The 12,663-nt window shown below is 41.0% G+C and overlaps 1 protein-coding gene across 7 annotated transcripts in view; it reads left to right on the top strand.

Moving 5' to 3' along the window:
* The first annotated feature begins 9,020 nt into the window (after window positions 1-9,020).
* Window positions 9,021-12,663, top strand: part of INO80 (INO80 complex ATPase subunit) — a 435,009-nt gene continuing 431,366 nt past the window's right edge. For 5 of the 7 annotated variants that reach the window (XM_029598600.1, XM_029598599.1, XM_029598595.1 and 2 more), the window contains exon 1: window positions 9,021-9,943. The gene's annotated coding sequence lies outside the window, so the exon portion shown is untranslated. The remainder of the gene's footprint in view (window positions 9,944-12,663) is intronic. The other 2 variants (XM_029598597.1, XM_029598598.1) reach the window with 1 other exon arrangement.

Here is a 12,663-nt window from a genome sequence, read left to right as displayed (position 1 = left end):
TTATTAGTTTTTCTTCTGTGGCAAGCTGTTTGTCAAATTCTTTTGGCCTGTTTTATTAATGTGTTAAGTCTGTCCTCTTTCTTATTATTCTCATTGAGACTTACTTTCCACTTTCTAAAGCTGTCATGTTAGATTTAATAGTCTCTGTCATAGCACCATTTGGTTTTCCGCAACCTTTTTTTTTTTTAATGCACAGGTGACTAGAGTTCATAAATGCTACTATCCAAAACCAAAGTGATATATTGAGCGTGAGACAACATAATCTTCCAATAGAAGAATATGAGATATGCTATACTGCGTCAGGCCAAGGGTCCATCAAGCCTAGTAGCCTGTCTCCAATCGTGGCCAATACAAGACACAAGTACCTAGCCTAGTACCCAAATATTAAATAAATCCCATGCTACAAATGCTGCAGCAAGCAGTGGTTATTTCCTATTGATTAATAGCAGTATATGGACTTCTCCTCTAGGAACTTATCCAACCCTTTTTTAAACCCAGCTATACTAGATGTCTAGCTGCGCTATCTCTTTTTTTCAAAGGTTAGCACTAGCAGCCTGGTTCCACCCTGGTTTAAGGTGGAGCCCATCCCTTTGGAAAAGACTCCCCCTTTCCCCAAAAGGTTCCCTAATTCCTTACAAAACTGAATCTCTCTTCCTTGCACCATTCTCATCGATGCAGTGAGACTCCAGAGCTCTGCCTGCCTCTAGGGACTTGTGTCCGGAATAGGGAGCATTTTAGAGAATGCTACCGTAGAGGTTCTGGATTTCAGTTTTCTACTTAAGAGCCTAAATTTGGTTTCCAGAACCTGCTTTCCACATTTTTCTATGTCGTAGAGTCCCACATGTACTAAGAAAGCTGGCTCTTCCCCAGCACGGTCTAAAATGAGAATGTTCCATATACAAGCAAAGCCTTGGAAAAAATAATGTATTTCAGTGATTGGGTAAAGTTGAGAAAATGCTCTATAGCAGTTCTACCATTCAGATGTTGCAGAGTCAGAGAAGAATTCCTCTCATGTGGTGTGTTGTACAAAGGGTCGAAGATCCCTCACGTTTTGCCCAATTCCATACACCTATGGAGGGTTCAAGTGTGAGCTCTTGCAGTCACTAATGTGTCGCCTTATGAGAACCGAGCATGCAGTTATCTACCCTCCCCCAGTTCCTGTCTGTGTTATTCCTATATAAATAGCAATAATACTCAGAAAGGGTAATTATAGGTAAAAAGTGGTTATACTTTTCTTAGCTATACTAAGCTAATATATTTCTTTTAACAATAATAAAATAGATTACATTATACATAGTATAAAATGATAAGGGTTTAAGAGACTAAGCTGAGCTATGTACAAAATCGGTAGCAGTTACTTCGCTGAGAGATCTCTGAAGTTGAATTGATTGGTCAATCAGGCACATGGATGCTGTCACTGCAGCCAGGATTTCTAGGAAGAAGTCACTGCACAGGGGTGGGAAATTGTGGGTACAGATCTGGGAGGCTTCATGCGCTAGTTTGGCTGTAGCTTGCTGCCTTTTGGTCACAGTCTTTTATGCCTAATGGGCGCGTCACTCTTAGCCCTAGGACTTACCCCTCTTGCTTTACAAATTCTGCATGCCACTGTCCCTAGTCTTCGCCTCTTATTGATGCAATAACATGCCTCCTTTTCCGGTCACTGTCCTTTCCTTTCCATCTGCCCATTCTCTGAATTCGCCATTTCACTCTTTTTCCAGTTTTACTATTTATTTTACTGCCAATATTATAAACAATTAAAAAATTAGTAAAATAAGTTCTCACTCCCCTGTTTTATGGCAGCAGGAGAAAACTGTCTAAATGCAGCATTATTTACATAGGCCAGTTCCAGCCATGCAGTTCATAAAGTGGTTTTAAAGCAGCAGGAAGCTCTAATCACTATTATAGCAGCTAACTGAGGGGAAATCCATAGCTTCTGACACAGAAATTCCTGCCTTTGCATTAACTCTTTCACTGCATACTTGTTCCTTTGTGTGTGATCAAGCATTTAACCCTTTTTGTTCCTTCCCTTCACCAAGCATTCTTTAAACACATGCCTGCATCTATTAACCCTTTGCAGTAGGCTTATTCCTGAGTATGCTTTAGGTACTGCACACTCCATCCCCATCTAGTCAAAAAGGGAATGTGGCCTACCTTCGTTAAGATTAATAAAAAGAATTTGCAGCCAAGAAAGTGGCAAGTTGAACAAATGAATTCACTGAATGCAGGAAATGCCCTGTCTTGATGAAGAGGGGGCGAGTCAGTCTCCATACTACTTTTTTTGTGGGTAGGGCACCACAACATTTGTCACACATAGAGGAACTATAAGTGTAAGTCTCACTACTAAATCATACATATAAAACTAAACAATAGAATTATGCAGCATATATATAAAAAAAAAAATAGTCCACACAAGATGGATTGAACTAGGAGTTATCCTCAAGGCATGTGTTCCTGGGTTCCTCTTGGCACTGGTTCCCTGGATATCTTATCCTTCTGTATGAAAGCAGGTACTTGCATTGATGCACTGCAGTGAAGATTTACCCTCCAAATGATCCACAGTCTATTACCTGGTCCCTCTGCTATTATCTCCTGCTTTCTGTAGTGGAGCTTAACAAACTTAAGATGAAGGCAGCAGTTCAGCAGCAAGAGGTGGGGCTATCCAGTCTTGCAATGAGTATCACAAGTATGATTTTTTTTTACCCGCCAGTAAGAGATTGTATGTGTGCACCCGATGCAAAGAACTCCTAGCTCTCAAACAATGAATCTGATCTCTGGAGGCTAGAATGGCAGACCTGGAGGAGCTGAGGCAGAGAGGTACATTGAGTCCTTCAGGGACATAATAGCCAACTCCCAATGCTGCCTTACATCAGAAAGTTCTCCCGGGAGGGAAGGATTAGGTTGGCCATCATAGTTGATGATTTGATTATTAGAAATCTAGATAGCTGGGTAGCTGATGGATGTGAGGACAGCCTGGTAACTTGCCTGCCTGGTGTGAAGGTGGTGGACCTCATGAATCATCTAGATAGCATTATAGTCAGTTTTGGGGAGGAGCCAGCTGTCGTGGTACATGTGGACACCAATGACATGAAAATGTGGGAGGGTGGTTCTGGAAGCCAAATTTAGGATTTTAGGTAGAAAGCTGAAATCCAGAACCTCCAGCATGGCATTACGTGAAATGCTCCCTGTTCTACATGCAGATCTCTGGAGGCAGACAGAGCTCTGGAATCTCAATGTGTGAATGAAACGATGATGCAGAGAAGAGGGATTCAATTTTGTAAGGAACTGGACAACAGTTTGGAGAAGGAGAATTTTCCAAAAGGTCATGCTCCATCTTAACCAGAGAGGAACCAGGCTGCTGGCGCTAACTTTTAAAAAGGAGATAGGGCAGCTTTTAAACTAGAACAAGGGGGAAACCCAACAGTCACTCAGCAGTGCATGGTTCGGAGGAATGTATCTTTGGAAGGATACCAATGAAAGAGGAGAGTTAGGACATCCCAACAGAGAAGTTCCAATAAAAGCAAAAGTACCATGTGCCTATAACTAAAGAATCTACAGAGCTAAATAATTCCATATTATCCCTATCAACTGAAAAGCTGGTTTTTAATACAAGCAAAAAGCATACTTTGAAATGTCTGTATGCCAATGCCAGAAGTCTAAAGTAAGATGGGAGAGTTTAGAGTGTATAGCAGTGAATGATGAGAGTCATAATTGGCATCTCAGAGACGTGGTGGAAGGATAACCAATGGGACAGTGCTATAGCAGGGTACAAATTATAGTGCAATGATAGGGAGGATCAACTTGGTGGGGGTGTGGCACTTTATGGCCAGGAGGGTATAGAGTCCAACAGGATAAAGATCATAAAAGAGACTAAATGCTCAACATCAATAGTTAAAACCTTTGGCATTTGATTTTCCGGTACTGCAGCTCTGTGATTTATCACAGTTGGCTTAATCTGAACATTCCCTGGCAACCTCCCCACAGTTCAAAATCAGGCAAAATAACCAAAAGATCCCACCCCTACCACCAAGTATGTCATGTGCAGGTTCAAAGATCCCTCAGATTTTGTCCAGTTCTAAGTATGAGCTCTTGCGGTCACTAATCTGTTGGTTTATGAGAACTGAGCATGCAGTTATCTACCCTCCCCCATTTCCTGTCTGTTATATTCCTATCTAAATAGCAATAATATTCAAGAGAATAAGAATAGGTAAAAAGTTGTTATATTTACTTAGCTATAATAAGATTTCATAATATTTTCTTTCAGCAATAATAAAATGGATTACAATAGAACATAGTATAAAATACAAATAAGTGTTTAAGAGGCTAAGCTGAGTATGTATAAAATAGGTGGCAGTTACTTTCCCTGAGAAATCTCTGAATCTGAATTGCTTGTCCAGTCAGGTAATCAGGCACATGAAAGCTGTCACTGTAGGCAGGATCTCTAGGAAGCAGTCACTGCACAGGGGTGGGAAATCTTGGATACAGCGCTGGAAGCTTCAGGCACAAGCTTGGATGTAGTTTGCTGGCTCTCTGGTGTCTGGCTTCTCGTCACAGTCTTTTATGCTTAATGGGAGTGTCATTCTTATCCCATGGACTGCTCCTCTTGTGTTACAAATTCTTCGCACCACTGGCCCTGGTCTTCCCCTCTTATTGGGTGAGACACCCAATGACATGCCTCCTTTTCCTGTCACTGTTCTTTCCTTCCCACCTGCCCATTCTCTGAATTCGCCATTTCACTCTTTTCCAGTTTTACTAGTTATTCTACCGCCAACAATATAAACAATTATAAAATTAGTAAAACAAATTCTCACACTCCTGTCTGTTTTCTGCAGTAAGAGAAAAATGTCTAAATGCAGCATGTTTCCAGCCAGGTGATTCACATACGGGCCGATACAGTACAGTGCGCTCTGGAGCGCACTGTTAGCCTGGGTTTGGCTGCGCTAGCTTTACCCCTTATACAGTAAGGGGTAATAGCGCGTCGAAAACATGCGGCCAACCCCCCCCCCCCCCCAAACTAATAGCGCCCGCAATATGCAAATGCATGTTGCGGGCGCTATTAGTTATTCCCGCGCGATCCAGAAAGCAAAATGTGCAGCAAAGCCGCACATTTTACTTTCAAAAATTAACGCCTGCCCAAAGGCTTGCATTAATTTCTGCTGGCGCCGGGGAAGTGTACAGAAAAGCAGAAAAAACTGCTTTTCTGTACACCCTCCGACTTAATATCATGGAGATATTAAGTCGGAGGCCCCAAAATTAAAAAAAAAAAAAAAAAAGTTTAAATCGGCCCGGAAGATGGACGCTCAATTATGCTGGCGTCCGTTTTCCGAACCCGTGGCTGTCAGCGGGTTTGAGAACAGATGCTGGCAAAATTGAGCGTCGGCTGTCAAACCCGCTGACAACCACCGCTCCTGTCAAAAAGGAGGCGCTAGGGACGCGCTAGTGTCCCTAGCGCCTCTTTTTACCGCAGGTCCTCATTTAAATACTGGGCGCGCGTTGGGAGAGCAGGCGCTCCCGCCGATTTTACTGTATCGGCCTGATAGTGGTTTTAAAGCAGAAGAAATCACTAGCACAGCAGGGAGCTGAGCTGAAATCCACAGCTTCTGACACAGAAATTCTTGCCTTTGCATAAACCTTTTCACAGCATACTTGTTCCTCTGTATGGGATTAAGCATTTAACCCTATTTGTTCCTCCCCTGCATCAAGCATTCTTTAAACACATCCCTGCATCCCTTAACCCTTTGCAGTATGCTTATTCTTAAGTGTGCTTTAGGTGCTGCACAAGGTGGGATTGTGGTTTGGAATAAAAATTACAGATTAATTTTTTTAAATGTACCGGCAGTGATTAACAAGAAGCATTACTCTAGAAAAATGCATCTGTGCCACCTGGGTACACCCAAGTAAATGGCTGCACTCAATGCATGCTGATCCTCAGCTCTGCATTTCTGTTGGGATCCTACTTCTGTTCTTTAATTGACAGGAGAACATTCTACATGCACACAATAATACTTATGGCACCAAAGAAAAATGCTGGGTTTTTTTTTTAAGCTAGAGAAGTACATAGGATTAAAGTGAAATCCTGACAAAAAGTAAGTATTCTGGCACAGCTATGGGGTTTATAGTACATTTCAATTTTTCACTTGTGTCTTAAACACAGAAAAAGATCTCAACATACTTTTAGTGCTGTTTTGTATACAGTGGACCCTTGACTTATTAACTCAAGTTGGTTGTAAGTCAAGACTTTTTTCCATAGGAAATAATGGAAATACCCATAATGCATTCCAAACCTCCCAAAAGCACCCCTTACCTAACCATTTCTATAATAAAAAATGGTTGTATAATGTCTATTATTACCAGAAACACCAATTTCCTAGTGTACTCACAAAAAAGTTATAAAATGTGCCTAGCCTACCAGAAACAACAATTTTACCTCCTCCACCAGTTCCTTTACGATATCTGCATATGGACTCTCTACCTGGGTAACATCAAGCTAGGTTGAGAGAACATTGCACAAATCTCATCTTTGTGTGAGTTTCCTCATTCCGAAGAATCTTCATCCTCAACCTTCATCCTCATCCTTCAAATCTTCACAAGAGTGCACTGTTCTGTTCGTACGCCACACTCTGCATGTCAAAGTGGCCCCTAACCCCTTAACCAATACCTACACCTCACCTTGAGTAATTAGGTAGGCCTCGTATAGGGGTATAAATACCTAACTAGTATGAGGGCATTATGGCTAGGCAGGCACTCTCTCACTCTCCTCCCCCCTAAAAAACGTGGTTGTAACTTGTATATTGGTCGTAACTCAAGACCTGAAAGTTTGCTTGTAAACCCGAGTTGTACATACCGAGCCTTACCTATCAGCATCTGGTGAATAGCAATATGGTAACTTCCAGTACTATGTTTGGCCTTCACACGAAGTTAGAACCTCATCCATTCCTTTAACCAGAGTTACCATGTTGCTGGACAAATGGCTTGAACCACTACCTCTGTGCTTTTCAGATACATTGAAAAGCAATAATAAAAACGAAATTATCTAAACAGTATAAAATGCATGCTCTTTGTTACAGACATAGGAGTCCTACACAAAGGTGCTTACTGTAATGTTTCTCATCCTGACCAGAAGTACGACACACAACACAAGTACGACTAAGCCAGGTTGCTGTGGGCAGCTCCCTGATCCCTAATACATTTTTTTAGAGATCATTTACCAGCCTTTCCCTATGCAGTTCTACAACATTCATTTTTTGCTCTTTTCAAGATGTTTGAAAAGAACTTATGTGTTTTTATCTGTCTGTTCAGCTGGAGGAATAACTTTAATTAAAATGGATTGATCAGGTTCAAACTGTGGAAATCCACATAATCTTGAAATGTATCTATTGCCATTGCAAAATATACAAGGCTTCACCAAAAGCACAATGGCTCCTTTCCTTTCTGAAAGGCTATAATTTCTGTCTTTGGCTAAAAAGAAACTAGTTTATAGAGAACATAATTCCTTTTGAAAAGTATTTCAATGAGCAACTGGATATAAAAGACAAGTTTCTAAAAAGAGCTGTGGAGTGTAAGATTTTCATATATGTATTTTCTTTGAAAACAAAAGTTATAAAATCATTAAATTATAAGGATGAGCTTTATTACCTTAATAAGGTAGTTCAAGCTATTGTGCTATTAAACAATCAATGACAGCAAGGACTGTTTGGTCCACTGAGTTTGTCCTATTGCACTCTCTACACCTCTTTAATTAAGGGTGGTTATTTATTTATGTATCTATTTAAAAGCTTTTTTTATACCGGTATTTGTGGTATATACATATCAATTTACAGTAGTCATTCTTCCACCACCTCTGTGCTAAAAAAGATCTCTCTGTTGACTACCCTACAAACTTGTTAACTTGCAGGTCATTTCTTATCATTTTTGCTATTAACATGACTCTTTATTTTTTATTCTGTGATGTCACAAAAAAAATGTAATGACTTTAATGACCTCATCTACCAATAGTCATCTATAACTACACAGAACTGTATATAAAATGTAGTGACTGTGTACCCTGAAGAATGTATATTTGAGCACAAACACTTTAGATGATTTTCATAAGGTCACAATGGGTGGTAAAAAACTGACAGCTAGCACTACTTTGCTGATACGGATGAGACTGTGCAGGAGACTGAACCCAAGGGGCTAGTTTTAAAAAGAAGAAAAAAGGTCAGTGCTAGAGAGCCAGTTTTCTATGAAAAAAATATCATTGATACTACTTGCAGCCACAGATAATACGTATAAATTATGAATTAAATTTGACAGGAAGCATTAGAAGAGAAGGTGATGGAAAACTTCGGTTTAATGTATAGGTCAGAAAATATGGAACAAGGTAGCGATTTGTAGGATTATTTTACCCCGCGATTGCAAGTGGTCTTTATTTAAAAGGGTGCGAGGATTGAACGACAAAAAAAAGTTATGAAAATATTAATCTTAAATATTAATTTGCAATTTAAAAAAATGTTTAAACAGCATTTAATTAGTAACACGAGGCGGGATGGTTACCATTTATCACAAGTAACGCCTGAAAAGCTGAAGCAGTTCTACTTTTAACCCATTCTACCTAAATAGTTGTCGTTCCACTTCCTACAGGCTCGGATATACGAGACTGAGGACACTTATCCCGCATATTTCTTTTAAGAATTTTCTTTACTCTAAAGGATCACTTCTAGAAGTATACTAGCAACTTGTACTCCCTTACTATATCTGCCCGCTCACCTACATGAATCAGTTTAAAAAATTTTCACAAGGCGATGGCATGCTGACTAAAATGCTTTTATTTATTCAAATATCTTAAGACTGGTAAAGGAAGAAAATAGAACTAAGCAAATTCCAACCACATTACTAGCCTTCAGATTTGATAAACTTGTGTTCTTAAACTGTACTTTTAAGCTTCGCACAAAAACAATTTCAAATTTTCTGGAGGCGGAAATAAAGTCACCTTTAACAGAGCCTTAGTTGGTTCGCATACTAGTGGCTATTATATAGCACTGTGACGCAACTTCCTGCCAACCACTGTCTCTGTCGAAAAGAAATTCTAATCTCGCGACTTTTCCAAAAAGGAGATCTGCTGGCTCATCGCCTTCACGTCATCGCAAGCGTTCGGCAATCTCCGTCAGTCTCAGGCTGTATGAAATGCATGTCCGATCGCGTCGATCGAGGGTTACCAGAAATCGGGTTTCAAATAAGAAATGGTTCGGGACAAGTACAACCGGGAGCTGCTGCCTGACCCCTGATTTCAATGCACGGAAATTTTAGCCGGGGGTTGGCGGCTCTCTATGCCTGTGGCGTGTCTGTCTCGCGCCAGCTCGATTGTTCTGGCCTGGCCAATGGCGCCTCTCCCCCCGCCATGGCTCCCCGTGTCCCTGCTCTCTCAGTGAGTGAAAGTGGCGGCCGCTGCCGGCCCAGCGCCCGCAGCCGCAGTGCCGCCGCCATCTTGGCGTTCCAGGAGCCGAGAGGCGGGTGGAGAAGAGAAGAGCGCGAGCGGAGCCGCAGCGCACACAGGACCGAGCGCTCCAGAGAGAGACGGCTGGAGCGGCAAAGGCAAGCGGAGCCCGCAGAGGATCCTCCGCCTCCTCCCCCTGCGAGGGCTCCGAGGTGAGGCGGGCGGGGGGCACACAGCGGTCACGGCGGCCCAGAAGTTGGGGACATCGATGCGGCCCAGCCTGGAGGGAGGCCTCCTGCCCCCCTCCCCACCCCCACGGGCCTGCCCTTTTAAAGGGGTAGCGCTCCTCCCCCACCTCCGCGGGACTGGGGAGGAGGCCTATGCTGAGGGATCCAGGGGCCAACAGTGCAAGCTTGGAAGCAGGCGCAGGGCCCCTGAGCAGGGTTGACAGTACATGTGTGTGCGTGTTCCTCATATACATGTACAAGAGGCGCACACGGTTCAGCCTCCTCTTTTGGAGTCATGATAAGGGTACGTGTGTGTGTCTGTCTTCATACGGGTAGAGCTGGAAACAGGATACAGACTTGCGAGATTAATTCTTTTAACTAGAGAATGACAGCCACAAGTGGAAATAAAACTGTTAACAGCTCTCACCGTACCAGCAGCATTCACTCTGACTAGCATTAAGGAAATTAAGGATCTTCTTGGTTTATAACTGATTTAATTTCAGTCTTTTATCTTTGCTCCTTTTCTCAGGTTTTCAGCGTTGATAGATTTTTGTTATTCTCTTTAAAACCAAAAGTAGCTTTTAAGTTTGCCCGAATTAATTTAATAGTATATTTGCGGCTTTTAACACATTATATTATCTAAAGAGTTTAGAATAGGTAAGTGCACTTCAAGCTGGTTACAGTATTAATGTCTGGGTATTGTAGTTCTTGTAGGCGTGGACATTTGAGTGTATGCAACCCAATGACCTGAGCCTGATGCATTCTGTGATCTGCCCTCTCCAGTACAGTATGATGGGTATTCCGACATTATTAACCTCCTGTTTTCTAGGATCTGCTAGTATTTCTTGAAATAATAAGGGAAAAGACAACATTGCATACAAATTTCACTTTAGAAATTTAAAAGTAGAGCATTAAAATGTTATATCCTTATGAGAATTGCAATTGATTAATGTGTAGATTCAGTAAAGAGAAAAGTATTTGCAGTGTTGTTATTTTTTATTTTAAGTTGAATAAAGTATACTTCAGTGATGGGAACAGGTTTTGTGGCCCCACATTTCTAAAAGGTTTTGTGATTCTTTATGCCCATGTATAGAGAATCAAAAGTGAAATTTGTAGTGTGTAGGAATCCATGAGTCATGGAGATAATGGATTAGAGAGGTTACAGTGTGTACCACTATGCTGCAGCCACCCAAAATTGGTGGGTGTTCTCTCCTGTGAGATAGTTATGCCTATCAAATAGTTCTTACTGTAACAAATATATTATTTTTCCATCTGAAAGCTTATTCAGAAATTGTAGGTGTAATTTGCGCTGCTATTTCCAGTATTCATTATTCTTCCTGATTGGTTGTATGCTTCCAAACTTCTGATTGCCAAATTGCAGCCTTAGGTATATTTGTATCTCCCATCTTCCACTAAAACTTTAAGACACACCCTTTTATTTTTATGGGGTAATACAGAACAGTGCTAATTTCTGAGCTTCAATTAATTTTTTTTTTTTACAGTGAGGATAGCTGCAATAGCTAAATATTGGTTAATGTACATTACCTTTTAAAATAAGAAAGTGATCTAAAATCATGATTCTTATAGTTGGTTCAATGTCAGAGCTGCATTCTGCCATGTGAAAAACCTTGGTTTGATTTCTAAACCTAGTTTCTTTGCTTTGTGTCTTCTGAGATTGGAGATGCTTAGTAGGCTGTATAGTTTTACCTTTATGGTGAGGAAGTTAATAGAAACTTTCCTGAAGATAAGAACAGTGAACTATCTACATTCCAATGTGTTGCAGGATGCAAGGCAGCGTGGCTTTACCAGAGGCAGATCCTGTCAAACCTGATTGATTTCTTCAATTTGAAGACTAGAAAATTAGATTGCTGGTTGTGGTTTACTTGGATTTCAGAAAAGATGTTGATATGGTCCTGCATAGGAGGCTCATTAATAAACTGAACAGCCTGGGAGTGGGTCCTAAGGTGGAGGACTGTATTAGAAACTGGTTAAGTGATAGACAGCAGAATTCACTAGGGTAATGTCGCCAAAAGGGCTAATTTTATGACAGGAGTGAACCCCACTTGTAAGCCAGGGTATGTTGAGTATGATATCAGTCTCTCAAATTCACTGCTAAAGTCCTTCTTAGTATTTACATTGTGCCAAAGAAACCTTCCTTCTGGAGTTCTTAAGATCTTATATGCCCAGGCAACATATCTAGGTGCACCTGGGAATTCTTTTTAATCAAGCCATTGGCACCCAATACAGATGTAATTTTTCTTTTTGCCACATTTTCTTGGTCTCTGATTGCATCGTTCGATACCTGAGAATTTTTTTCTCACCAGTCCACAGAAGAGTCGCTTGGTATTGACACTTCTATCAGCAATGCTGTTCTTGTGCTTTTCTCCTTTACCACTGTCTCTAGTTTTCTTGCATCAAGCTTTTTAATCAATTGGGATGGGAATATCCCAGGTGATCACAACTTCTTCATTCCCTACAACTTTCTCAGAGGTTTGTTCCCAGTTCTTTTCTGATAAAGTGATATCATTTTTACTCAATTTCCAGTGGATGAGGCGTGCCACCTTATTAGGCTTTCCAACATTAACACTTGACATCCAGTAACGAGGTATGTAATGTTTCTAGTTCTGTTTTACTGGTTTTTTTTTTTTTGGTTTTTTTCTATGCTGGCTGAAAACCATCTTGTCCATAATCAACTATCCTGTGCTGCAGTTATCAGTCTTTCATCTTCAGGTCTAAGCTCACCCCTTCTTAATAATCCCTGAGTCCGATCTTGAGCCATATGGGTTTTCTGAAGCAATACTCTGGGTTTCCCAATACATTTGTGCTTTTGACAACCAATTTTCCTTATCTGCTGGTAAGATTACTGCTGTTGTTGCAGTTCTATATGGATAATCTAGTTCTATAAAGCCCGTATCACCTTGGAATGTACAATCTCAGCAAGCACTGATTCTTTTAGATTAGATGATGTGCTTGAAAATGTTTTTTCGCATAGATAAGCAGCTGAATTAACCATGCTGACTGGGG

The sequence above is a fragment of the Rhinatrema bivittatum genome, chromosome 4 (genome assembly GCF_901001135.1).
Source record: "Rhinatrema bivittatum chromosome 4, aRhiBiv1.1, whole genome shotgun sequence".
Taxonomy (NCBI): Eukaryota; Metazoa; Chordata; class Amphibia; order Gymnophiona; family Rhinatrematidae; genus Rhinatrema; species Rhinatrema bivittatum.
This window is presented reverse-complemented; position numbering and strand designations above follow the sequence as displayed.